At 41.2% G+C, this 13,539-nt stretch overlaps 1 long non-coding RNA gene across 1 annotated transcript; it reads right to left on the reverse strand.

The window, feature by feature from the left end:
- Positions 1 to 460: 460 nt before the first annotated feature.
- On the reverse strand, positions 461 to 2,354 carry LOC112625822. The gene is made up of 3 exons (XR_003119784.1): positions 2,157 to 2,354; positions 1,178 to 1,253; positions 461 to 568 (listed from the first exon to the last, which is right to left on the reverse strand). It is a non-coding gene; the product is annotated as an uncharacterized LOC112625822 (long non-coding RNA).
- Between the last annotated feature and the right edge of the window lie 11,185 nt (positions 2,355 to 13,539).

Below are 13,539 nucleotides of genomic sequence, written 5' to 3' on the forward strand. Positions count from 1 at the left end.
CCTCAACTCCAAAACACAGAATTGTGCCGTGAACTAAATGTGTTAAAGTGCTAAATACAGTGCCTAGATTATAGAGGGTGTTTACTTTTTAGCAATGTTGCATTAATATTACCAACATCATTGAAACAAAGACTATGCATATGGTATAAATTACATGGATGCTTAATCTGTTATTTTCCTGAGGTATTAGCATTCCCTTCCATGATCTCTGATAGTAGTAATATTTATCAGCTTAAGATTTACCAAGAATCTGTATGATTTTAGTGATTTGAGCCATTAAGCTAATTGAGTCATGTTGTAGAATTCTCTCTCTAGATCACATTCACTTTCTTTCAGCTGATATGTTGTAATGCCTAGAAGGTCATCTTTGACATCCTAATCACAAAGTTAAAGGCCTTTTCCTGTTTCTCCTGCTCTTTGATTCTTCTACAGCCAATGGGCTATTGGCCACTCTTCCTTCTTGAAATTATACTCTTTTATTTTCTGACAGGATGCGGTGTTGTCCTGGTTCTCTTCCCACCTCTTGACAGCCTGTTTCTTTTTCTTCATTAGCTCCTTCTTTACCTACCTTTTAAAAATGAGAAATTCTTTAGTTCAATCTTTGGCTCTGGCTTTCCTAGGATATACCCTCTCCTCTTACTTCCAACATCTCCTCCATGCAGATGACTCCTGAAACTCCACCCAAAACCTCACTGACAATCAAAACAACAAAGCAATGAACATTTTACTTGATCACTGAACCTTCACCAAAACCTCAACATCTAGATCTAAGTTTCTCATCTGAGCTCAAAACTGTGTTTCTCTACAGATTCCTCCATTATTCCAATCTTTTAGGACTGAAATCTCAACTTTATGTCTTCCCTTTCCTCTATGGAAATTATCTAAGTAGTGACCACTAGAGTTCGGATGTGGTTCGTTTGTCCCCACCAACCCTCATGATTAAATTTCATTCCCAGTGTAGCAGTGTTAGGAGGTGAGGCCTAATGAGAGGGGTTTGAGTCATAGGGGTGGATCCCTCATGAATAGATTAATGCCTTCCCTGGGGTTGGCGGTTCTGAGTGAGTTTTCATTCTATTAGTTTCCACAAGAGTTGGTTGTTAAAAAGGAACTGGCACCTTCTCTCTCCCTCTCACTTCCTCTTGCCATGTGATCTTTACAGGAGCTGGCTCCCCTTCACCTTTTGCCATGAGTGGAAACTTCTGAGAACTTCACCAGAAGACAACCAGAGTTTGGTGTCATGCTTCTTGTATAGCCTGCAAAACAGTGAGCTAAATAAATTCTTTCCCTTTATAAATTACCCAGCCTCAGGTATTTCTCTATAGCAACACAAAATAGACTGAGAGTGTGACCAAGTCTTGTTGATTCTTATTTCACTGTGCTTGGTGTATTCCTATTGACAACAAGCTAAATCAGACTCTTTTACCTTTCCTAGGATTGCTGCAAAGGCCCCTAATGGTTTCCTCAATTTCAACATCAGTTACCTCCATTCTATACCTCACATCTATGTCAAACTACCCCTCCCCAAAACACTGTCAGACCATGCCACTCTGCTACTCAGAAGCCTTCCAGGACTCTTCATTGCTTACTGGATTGTATCTAAAACCTTCAGCTCAGAGTTCAAGAGCCTCCACAATGGGCCTCAATATACTTTTACTACCTCCCCTTCCCTCAACTTGTCTACATAAAATAACAACTCCAGATAAACTTATTTACTCATTCTCTTCCAAATATACTTTGATCCTTCCATTCATCTTTCTTTTTCTTAGACTACTTTCCCCACCAAAACTGCCTTCCTAACCTAATCCTAACTCCCAAATGGGACCAAGGTCAGATCTCACTTCTTTAGTAATGATGTTCCTCATTCCCTAAGTTGAACTAATCACTCCTTTCAAAAAATTTTCCACAATTATTATTCAGATAATACATTTGGTAATTAACCACTTACTGCCTACTGACATCTTTTCCATGATTGCTTGCCACTATTAAGTGCTTTATTGTTATTTGTTTTCATATTTGTAAATCTTGTATCTCCAACTTGATTGTTTACCTCTTCTTTTAAAAGGGGCAAGCCTATCCTCTTTGTATCTCACAAACCATTTAAGAGTAACTTGTACCATGTATTAACTTTTTGTCCAAATAATTTTAGAAATGCTTACCTCCAATAGTTAGGACCTATTCAGAGTCATCACTGCATATTCTTTCAGTCAATATGTCTTCATGATGGTTCTCAGAGCTTTGAGAAAGCATGCATCTCTAAAATGTGTGGTATTCTGTCATGGTTTGTCCTGGATCCTTCCTCCTGGCTTCATGTACTGCTTACTATATGGCAGATTTGGCCTTTAACTCTACCATTAAACCAACTGAATGTGATTTCTAAACATAGAGAGTAGACAACTAGATTAGTTATGCTGTAGTAATGTGAACTAAGAATTTTCTTCTCCCTACCCTACACAGATCTTACTCAATAAAATTGTTTTTTAAAATGTGGGCTTGATTACTCACTGTTATTTTCATCTAGTATTATTTTAAATATTCAAGTGTTTTGAAAAGAAATGAATGTGATATGTTCATTGAGCTATTTGTAAGAAGCTAGATATCTGCAAATTGTGAAATACAGACAACTAGCAATTATCCTCATACAGATCCAGGCTTTTCCTGATGACTAGTGATCTGTGGTCTGTTGCCAACCAGTTGTCTTCTTCCTCCAGCTCACACCCAACCTACTTTACCCAACCACACTGAAAATAAATGTTCACTTGGTCCAATCTACTAATATTAATCTAACACAGGCTGAAAAATAAATACCTTATGTGCCAATCTCCATTGATTTGCACCAGCTGCCTGGATTGCAGTGATGCAAAGAATTCTAAAGCTATATCCAGATTCATCAGGAAGGGCCTGTTTGTGAGTCTGCTATGAGCACAAGACAAGATGTGTTGGCACTTGAACCATGAATTTGCAATCTCCAGCCAAAGCAAAACTTACAATGTGGAGTTTCCTGCAGGGACCAAAGTAAAACTACCCCTTTGCCCTCTGAAGTTTCACTGAAAACTCAGCTGACAAAAAGAAGATTAATAGGAGAAAAGGCATACAAAATTTTATTGTAATGTACATAGCATGGGGGATCACCAGAGAATGATAGAAGTGATATACCCTTTTCCATAGGGGAGGAAGGAGATGGGAAGTGTAGACATTTCTTTTAAGGAGCAGTAAGTCATTAGGGAAAAATAATGGACCTGGGAGGTGGGAGGCAGACATTATGGGAAGGTGAGGGGTGGAAATGCACAGGAACAAAGGTCATCTTGTTATGCAAATTGAGTCCCACAGGTAATCTCTTGGAGTTGCTCTCAGAAGAATAGATGAAAAGACTGTCTTGGCAGGGTGAAGATCCCCAGTCTCTTCTCTTCTCTTCTCAGGTGATTAATCTTTCCTGGTTATTTGATGATGTCCCTAAGGAAAGCATTTAAGATAATTGCATTTCTTTTGGAAAGAAGCTTTTTTGATCACATAAAGAAATTCTAGGAAGAGTCCCTTCTTGTGCTTAAGAGACAAGACAAAGGTAGAGGTAGCTTCTAGCTTTTTTGCAAAGTATTGGCTTTTCAGGCACCTATGCTCCTCAGCACATCACAGCATCAGCCTTTGGGACATCATTTTCTGGGCCCCAACATTCCCAAAGGCAAAGATTCTGTTTTATTCATCTCTACACATCTTCCTCTCTTCCCCTTGTACTGAGTCATGGCAGATACAGCCTGCCATGAAGTTGGCACCATTAGAGAAAGTATGGTTGCTTAGCTATATCTGTGCCTATAGTGAACGTGTGTACTCTTAGTCACACCCAGTATCTACTTCCACTTCTTATGGAAACAGTCCCCATCTTCATTTAGAAATCCATTCATCTCCTCTTTTCACTCTATGTGGTCCCAGGGAGATGACCATAACACAAGCTCATTGTGACATGTGATTCAGACCACCCAACATGATTATTACATTTTTCAATAACTGGCTTAGAAAGGACATTGAACCCTATAGGCACAATGAGATACCTTAGAGTTTTCTTCAGAGGTGTTTGTGAGGGAAACAATCACTCTTCTTGCTTGCCGGATTTGAAACTAAGAACTATTTTGCTGTCACATGGAGTGGAGACTTTTAAGCTTACCAAAAAAAAAAAAAAAATGATTAAGTCAAAATATGATAACAATAGTTGTGATTAACTAACCTAAGCCCCCAAATCTATCATTCCTGAAGCCCTGCATACCTTTCGTTAATAAATTCCCTTTTCTGCTTAAGCCTTTTTGAGTTTTCTGTCACTTATTATTGACACAGACTCCCTGAGACAAAGCTTTATAAGGACCTTCTTTGACTCCTATCAACTACAAAAACAATATCTAATAAAAAACATGAGAAACGGCTGTGTGGGTGGTATTTATGCTGATGTTAGGAAAGCTCATACCCCAGCAGTAGAAAACATAGCAATTCAAAAGCACATGTTCTGGGAAGTGACTGCTAGCTGGGTCTGTTTTTTGTTTTATATCATTGCTCTCTTCTATGAGTACCAATAATTGAGACTAGGTTATATACTTTATAAGTGCTTCAACAGCAGTGCAACTGGGCCAGGACGGGAAGTTTGGCAGCTGAGTCACCTGTGAGGATAGCGTGTTGCAGGAAATCTCCAAATCAAGGAGATATGCCTTCCCAAGAAGAGGTGGACCTGGACCAGGCAGCTGTGGAAAAAGTTGGTTTCTAGCCACAGGCTTTTTCTGTAGGCAAATTAAACCAGCCTAGGTTTCCAATCTAGGCACAGAACAGGCACTCCAGTCTCAGACACCTTGATCCTTTCCATAGAGGACAAAGAGGTAATGGGGAGAGGCGATAGCCTACTCATTCAAGAAGGTAGTTCTCAGGATGAAAGTTCATCACAAATGTGTGTGTCCTCTCAATTTTGGCAGCTTTGTTGCATGACTTGAATACTGGATCATGTCAGAACATTACCTAGAGGAATATGCCCACTGCTTAGTGAGTATCTTTGACATTATTAACCTTGAGTAACTTCAGGAAACAGTAGAGTCTTGGCCATAATGATTCTCTTCATCTTAGGTTGATATTTTTTCCAACTACAAATAGTAGCTTCCCGCTTCCCCAGATCAGACTCAGAGGGTGCCTTAAACGTCAATGCTGAAATACTCATTTCAGCTCCAGGAAAATAAGTCTGTTGTGTCTCAAAAGAATTGTTCTCTGAGGCAAAACTATCTTTTGCTGCAACGCCCCCACAAAAGCCTGCAGGAAAGGGTCACACAAGTATCTACAAAGGAAAGATCAGCAAAGATTTCCTTTCTTCTCTCTCCCTTTTTTTTCCCTTTAGCTCTGAGCTATGAACATGCTTAAAAGTCCAAGTGATGAGATCAATTCTGAATGGTCCTTTTTCTTCAGGATAAGTTCAAAGGTATCAAAAGTCAGCCTTTAAGGCTGAAGGAAAAATGCTTTCTACTTTGCCGCCAAAAAGTTTAAAGTCTGGGGGCTTCATAGAAATTCCAAGGTGAGAACCAGGAGGGAAGTCATAGATTGTTCCCCGAAATTGGAGGATATGGCTTTTTTTTTTTTTTTTTTTTTTTTTTGTAGGCAAATCAAATCCACACAGCTGTGCCTTTAGAACAATAGACACACCTAGATGATCACACCAGGATGCTAAGAAAATGTCCCCATGAGACAAACAGTGAGCATTCTGACATCATATACACTGATTGGCTTTTTAAATTCTGAGGCCTTTTCACACAGATTTTACCCAGATAAAAATGCAAGCATCTGAACCATATGCTTAAGTGTTTTCTCTGTACCGCTGGCTGGAGCAGCTGGCAAAACATGATGTCGGACTGCTAAAACTGTTCTGACAAAAGCACTTTAGTGGGGTCTGCAGGACAGGGTCTGAAAGATGTCAGAATTTTTAAAAGGTACTAATTGCTCAAAGGATGAAGCAATCTCTCTGAAAACTAACCCAGCATTTTAATAGAACCCAGAACAATACTGAGAGAATCTCAGAGGGAAAATCTGCTTGTTTTCTAACTCCTGCTGATAAAGAGGAAAAACATAACCACTAAGGACAGGGCAATGTGGATGAATGTACTGGCTTTTCAGGCACCTATGAATCCTTCAAGAGCTGTACCCAAAACTTTAGCAACTGAGCAAGAAACAAAAGAGCAGAAGCCTATTACCAAAGCACTGTTGGAAATAAGGCTCGTTGGCCTCTGTGCAAACCTCTGATGTCTGTCAGTTCAATCCTTCCAACAGCTCATGCAGAGGTCGGCCAGGAAGACGGTGAGGGGACTCTGGCCAAGGGATGTGGAAGAATGTCCTGTCCTCACAGTCAGGCCCATTAAGACTCCAGGGAGAGCTCAAAACCCACAACAGATCTCTGACCCAGTTATTTGGCTCATGCAAACAATGGCCGTCTGATAGGAATTTATCAAACCTATGAAATCTTACATTACTAGGCAGTAAAACCAAGTAAGGACTAAAAAAACCAAATGCCATCTGAATCAGTCAGGACTTGGGGACATGGGTCCTCATCGTGATGTTTTACATAGCCACAGTGCGTTTCTACATCAGAGGAGCTCACAGATTCTGGGCTCCTGATAACCATTTCTCAATCCTGTGAATGTAAACCAAAACTAAAATTCTAAGTTCCTCAACCATCTGAATGGACCCATCTTCTCAGCCAGAGGCATTCCAAAATTAACCTAAAAAACTAGCTCAGGCATTCCAAAATTAACCTAAAAAACTAGCTCAGGCCATGATGGGGAGGGGGAGCTGGACATGCCTCATTATACCCTCCTTCTTGTTGGAATTCAAGCACAGCTGACCAGCTTTTAACATCAACACGGAGACCTTAAGATTGACAGAATAGACTTTTAAGCCTAATAAGAAACATTTACCATCTATTCTCTCTGAAGCCTGCTGCTGGAGGCTTCTTCTGCATGATAAAACCTTGGTCTTCATGACCCCTTTATAACCGAGACATTCTTTCTATAACCCAGACATTCCAGGTCCTTAGATAATAACTCTTTCAACCAATTGCCAATCAAAAAATCTTTGAATCCAGCCAGGCGTGGTGGCTCACACCTGTAATCCTAGCACTTTGGGAAGCCAAGGCAGGCAGGTTGCCTGAGCTCAGGAGTTCAAGGCGAGCCTGGGCAACACTATGAAACCCCATCTCTGTTAAAAATACAAAAAAAATTAGCCAGGTATGGTGGAGTGCACCTGTAGTCCCAGTTACCCAGGAGGCTGGAACAGGAGAATTACCTGAACCCAGGAGGTGGAGGTTGCAGTGAGCTGAGATTGTGCCACTGCACTCCAGCCTGGGTGACAGAGCAAGACTTTCTCAGAAAAAAAAAAAAAATCTTTGAATCCATCTATGACTTGGAAATACCCCCCAACCTCAACTCCCAATCCCGCTGCCCTCCACTTCCAGTTCTCCCACCTTTCCAGACCAAACCAATGTATATCTTACATGTATTCATTTGATGTCTTATATCTCCCTAAAATGTGTAAAACCAAGCTGCAGCCCAACCACCTTTGGACACATATTCTCAGGATCTCCTGGGGCTGTGTCACGCGGGCCATTGGTCACTTACATTTGGCTCAGAATAAATCTCCTCAAATATTTTATAGAGTTTGACAGGTTTTTTTTTTGACACCTATTTTATCAACAGAGTTAGGAACTTGAAGATGAATAAATAATTCAATATCTAACATACACAAATACATCACAGTAGGATCCTTGGCTCATGATCCCCATTGCCAATGGCATTTTCAATAAGAACAGATGAACTAAATCAAGCAAAGAAAGATGGTTCCAGGATAGCCATTCTATTCTCTAAATGAGCAATTAATATATTACTGCTGTCTGAAAAAATATGATCTAAATAAATAACAGCATAAAACATATCCCAGGTTATTCAGTATACACACAAAACACATTAGTCTCTGATGATACATTCAGAAATTGAGTATAAAATATTGTGTGGAAATGAGGACACTCTCATAGCAATGAAGAAGAATAATGGTTTTACAAAATACAGCAGTGAGCCCAGCATCCCATTACCCTCCCCTCAGTCCCCTTCCTCTCTGCCTTTTCCTTCCGCCTGAGACAGCAATGCACAACCGAGGGAGTCGCCTGAGATGACTAAACGGAGGGCATGACTTCTGCAGATTAATCACAGCTCTGTGGCCTACTGCTCCCTCAGAACTCAATCAGAACTCAGGAGACAGTCGCTCTCAGATGGTAATAGCCTCGTTACTGAGGTTATAAAGGCAGCAACGTGTCTTCTCTGAAAGATAAAGCAGTATTATCCACATTTTATTCGGTAAATTTAATCCCTTTGAGCTTATTTACCATCTTGAAGATGGTGCTATTCTCTGTGAGCAGAAGTTTCAAAATGAGATTATGCTAATAACTCATCCTTGTGTTTCACTAGCTTAGCACACAGGGATGACTAGTGACATGGTATCTACACAGAGGATGCTCTCTCCTGTCTCCAGAATATGCTGGCATTCAGTCTTCTGCTTAGCTGGAATTTTTAGTTTTGGGGTCTTTTGATATTTGCTTAGGGAGTGAGGGAATATTATTATTACCTTGACGTTACATACCTTGGAGGTTTTAGAACTTCTGGCTCATGTATCATTTATTGAGCACCTACTTCATACCAGACCCTGTGCTTAGTTCATGCACATGAATTATCCCAACAATTGTCTCTTGAGATGGATATCATATCTCTCCATTATGCAAACTGATATGTCAAGAAGTTAAGCTTCTTGTCCTAGCTAAAAGAAATAGTAATGATTTTTAAATTGGAAGCTAAATATGCATCTATTGACTATCTCAGAATCCCCTCCCCAGGACTGTAGCTTTGCCCAACCATCAGAACCAGGAAGAAGCTGCCACTGGGTCTGTGAACTGTAGCCACACAAACATGTCTGCAATATTCCTACCTACACAAAATGTGAATGTGTCAGCATTTGCCCAGCTTCTTAATAAGGTGCCTGCCATTCTTCCCAGTCACTGGGAGCCCAAGAACAGCAGGAGCATTTATTTCTTCCTCTGCATGTGAAAACCTACAACTCAACCTCAGTACATAACCCATGGCTAGTAAGGTGGACAAAAGAAGTACCTAGAGCCTACCAAAATAAGAAACATGCAAATGGTATGTGAACCATCCAGTGTTACCAGCTCTCCGGTCAACCCAGTGCTGACTTTCCTACTTGGCCTCTTGGGAAAGAGATAATGATCAAAGTAAACAATTTTACCACACGTTAGAAAGTTCTAGGTATGGGATAGTTAAATTCAGGGAGAATACAGCCATAAATTAATACTTTTTTTGATTATTTATGGACATATATGGTCCGGTTAATGCAGAGAATTAGAATATGAAAATAACCATATTGAAGAATATTAGTCCTCAATGTGAAGACAAGCTGATCTCATCACCACCTCTGGCCACCTACATTTCTCTTATTGCAGCTAATCAGTATGGCCCACCATAGTGGGAATAATTATGATTACATAACTATGTATCTGAAATTTTATCAGGTTAGAATCTGCTCAGCCTTTTCCCAAATCCATGTCTCCCAATTTTGCTATCCATGTGGTCCACAAGAAATCACTGTTCTTCCAAGAACTGGTACAGAGATAGTCAAAGGTCACCAAGGGTCACCAAGTCATACTGCAGTTCTCATACTTTTCCACCAGAATCTCTTGAGGGCAGAGGGAGCCAATACATCACTTGGAGGGTGAGTCTAAAGGCCTTCAACAAGTGAATGGCTTCTTCAAAGTTTCATGCTTAAAACTTGTGATAATCTTTCATTTTTGCCCATAAGTCCACATATTTCAATATAAAAATAATCTTTTATATTACGTACTTCGAGCTGAAGCTTTAAGAATGTATCCTATGAATCTAGTATTTCAAGTGCTGCCTTACATTTTGAGGGTAGAAATATGGAATCTAATGTCCTCAGTTCTTAAAAATCAGAGCAAAGAGTAGGAGAGAGAGGAAATGGATGAAAAGAAGCCATCTGGTCAACTGAATGGCAGAGCTAAATTTATTGTAAATTGATAATAAGAACAAACTCCAGCTTGCTCTATTTTAAAGAAGACTATGCAAATATCTGTGCATTGTCTCCCAGTTACACGGGCAGTATAGGCACCATTTCACAGCAAGGAGCACTTGTCACAGGACTACTGAATGGCTCATTTCCCAGGCAGGGCTGCTGGTCTGCAACCAGGAAGCTAACTCATGGGAATGTTTGTGCACTGACCCAGCCTGGAATTCCCCAGAGAACCTTCCCAGTCTCTCGTTCCCTCCTCAGCAGTGAGGTGAGGAGGTGAGCCTCCCCGTGGGGTTCTCAGGCACCATGTCTCAGCTGCCCTTAGCTTGACAGGCTAGTTTTCCCCCCAAATTGGAGTCTTCATAGGGAACGGGCCCCAAAGTGTAGTAGAAGTGGCTGCCATGGTGAGGTCCTGTTACACACGCTTCGGGCTGTTGCCACCAGGCCTTATCTGGCCATCTGTGCATATCTATGAGGACAGTTGCCATGGCACCAGGCTGTGGGCAGTGAGAGAGGTGCTGGAAGGGAATTCAGAGCCTAAATAACTCTGGGGTGAGTAACAGAAAGCGAGGAGGCAGAACAGGGAGGGGTAAGGAAGGTGCTAGAAGTTCTATGAGATCATGTCACAGGTAGTGCTGCTCCCTAAAGCTCTCTCAGAAAGAGCCACCAGTCTCCTTCCCTCACCAGACCTCCTTGGGCCATCATGGCTGCCTTGGGCTCTCAGCTGAGGCCACATGTTTGCCCTTGTCTTGTACCCTTCCATTTGCCATGGCCTCCAAGCCTGTCTTCCCCTCCAGCCTCACCAGTATACCACCCACCATATCCTCTCCTTTCTGCTTTCAAAACCTGCTCTAGGAATATTCTCTGGAGATCCTGAAAGATTCCTTAATGCACTCATCTTGGCTCTCATGTCTATACAAGGATAAAATAGATATATGTATATCTGTGTAAGGTGTTCTAGTTGTAAGCAGCAAGCCAGACCTGGAAATAAAAAATCAAAACAGAGTAAAACACTGAATCTAACAAGAATTAAGGGAAAAACAATGTCTACAGTTTTCAAGTAAAGGAGGAAAGAATCTGCATGGGAGTGGAACCTCTGTTCCCTCCAGAATACTGGGGACCAAGGGTAGGGAAGGTTGCAATATCTTCTGGTATGAGGAAAAAAATCCAAAAAAAGGAAAGAGAGGCAACAGAAAAAGGAACAGAGAAAAAAGGAAAAAGGGAGCTAACTCAAGAGCAGGGGAAAGCAAGGTCACTTTATAGGCAGAGAGGCAATATTTTGAGTGATTTTGGAACAAAAAAACCTTCAGACTTTGCCCACAACAGAATCTAAAGAGACTGAAAGTGCGACTTGAGTACAGAATAAACAACTGGGTTTTGAATGTTCTCCTCTGGGAGCTGGGCAGAGGAACTGGAGCTCGGAGCCCAGGATGGCGATGATGACTAATATTTATATGGTGCATACTATATGTAGACACTCTTCTCTGTGGATCCCATGTTTTAATCCCCTTAATGCTCACAGCAACTCTCTGAGAAGGCAATATGACTCTCCCCGACTATAGTTGTGAAACCTGGCCCCAGAGAGGGCAAACAGCTTGCCCAAGGTCACACAGCTAGTAAGTGGGGCACCGAGGATTTGAACACAGGTGGTCTGACCCTGAGCCCAGCCCTCTTTACCACTACCCAGTAGCGTGCGTTCATAGTTATTCTCAGTAATCGTTTCCCAAAAGCAAAGCTACAAGTTTAATAAAAGAAAGAAATGGGTGCAGACAAATTTCAAGCAGGCTTTAGAAAAGCAACCTGTAAATGTGGGAGGGCTGGATAATTAACGATGCTCCACCACACAGGAGAATGAGCAGGAGTCTCAGAGAAATCCCTGGCTTAGAACCTCTGACTTTCCTTTGTTCTTCAGTTGGTTCTGATAATTGAGTAGGTAGAGGAAAGGTCTCCTAAGGGTATCATTGTCTCACAGCCCCACTGCTGCTTAAAAAGCCCCAGGCTTGAGTTTCTAAGTGTCCTTCAGTCTTCTTTAAAGACTTAAACTGGAGCCAGATGTGATAGCATGTGCCTGTAATCCCAGCTACTCAGGAGGCTGAGGCAGGAGGATCGCTTGAGCCCTGGAGTTCTGGGCTGTAGTGCACTATGTGGATTGACTGTCCACACTCAGTTTGGCATCAGTATGGTGACCTCCTGGGAGCAAGGGACCACCAGATTGCCTAAAGATGGCTGAAATTATCCAGGTCGAAAATGGAGCAGGTCAAAACTTCTGTGCTGATCAGTAACAGCATTGTGTCTGTGAATAACCACTGCACTCAAGCCTGGGCAACATAGCGAGACCCTGGTCTCTTAGTAAAACAAAACCCTCAAACTGGAGCTGGAGACGAAAAAAAAAAAAAAAAAAAACCCACTCTATTGTAACAACTTAAAGAGTTGTTGACTAAGGATAAAGTACTCAAGTAGAACAATATCAGGAATCATCCAGACACAAAATACACAAAATACACTGGGGTATTCTTCTTAGGCTTTCTGACATCACACCCTCTATGTATCTTTTCTTCTTCCCCCTGGCCTTGAGGAGAAATTGCTGGGAGAAAGTTGCCACCAGAATCTCTGGCCAAAGACCTATCTTTTTTCTATTCCACAGCAGTCTAGGGGTATAGCATTTGGCATCCTCAGCTTTTCATCATCTTTGAGGGGCCTTAGAAGCTACTGTGTACTTAGATTGCTTATTAAGTGTCTACAGCAGTTCTACAGATGTAAGTTCCTTGCTGGAAAAAAAATTTTTTCCTTATACTGAACCAAGCCTGTTGGTGTAAATGAAACCTCAGGGAAAAAAAAACAAAGAAAACATTCTTGTTCATTGTTATAGCTTTGCCTTTCTAGATGCTGCCATGTGACCAAGTCGGACAGGTGGGAATCACTAACCATCTATCTAAGAGAGGAGTGATAGGTATACTTCAGCCTCAGGTTTCAAACCTTGGATTTCAGAGTTTCTGTAAATGGAGAGAGGCATTGTTTCTGATGAGTGTCTCTGATAAACCCACTTGGGAGGAAATAAAATCTTGTTACATGACTGGCTTTCCTTTTTAGTTTTGCTTTTTCCCTTCCTCTTGGTAGCACTGATTCTGGGGGGAACATGCTGTTTTCACTGGGTGTTTATGAAGAAATATTTTGTGTTATAAAATCAATTCAGTGAGGAGTGGTTCTCAACTGTGACATCAGGACTCACTGATGAGTCTCAATATGTCATAGGGAGTATCACAAATAAGTCGTTACTCATCATAGAATACCAAGTTGTCAGAATGAGTTCCATCACAAAAGACAAACTACAGCTAACTCAATATTCTCACCATTTCAAAGTCATTCATAAACTCATGTATTCCAGTGTGTTTTCTTAAATGACAGAAAAAGAGACAGAATTACAGCCAGTGAGTGGAACGATAT

This window comes from Theropithecus gelada, chromosome 6 (genome assembly GCF_003255815.1).
Source record: "Theropithecus gelada isolate Dixy chromosome 6, Tgel_1.0, whole genome shotgun sequence".
NCBI lineage: Eukaryota > Metazoa > Chordata > Mammalia > Primates > Cercopithecidae > Theropithecus > Theropithecus gelada.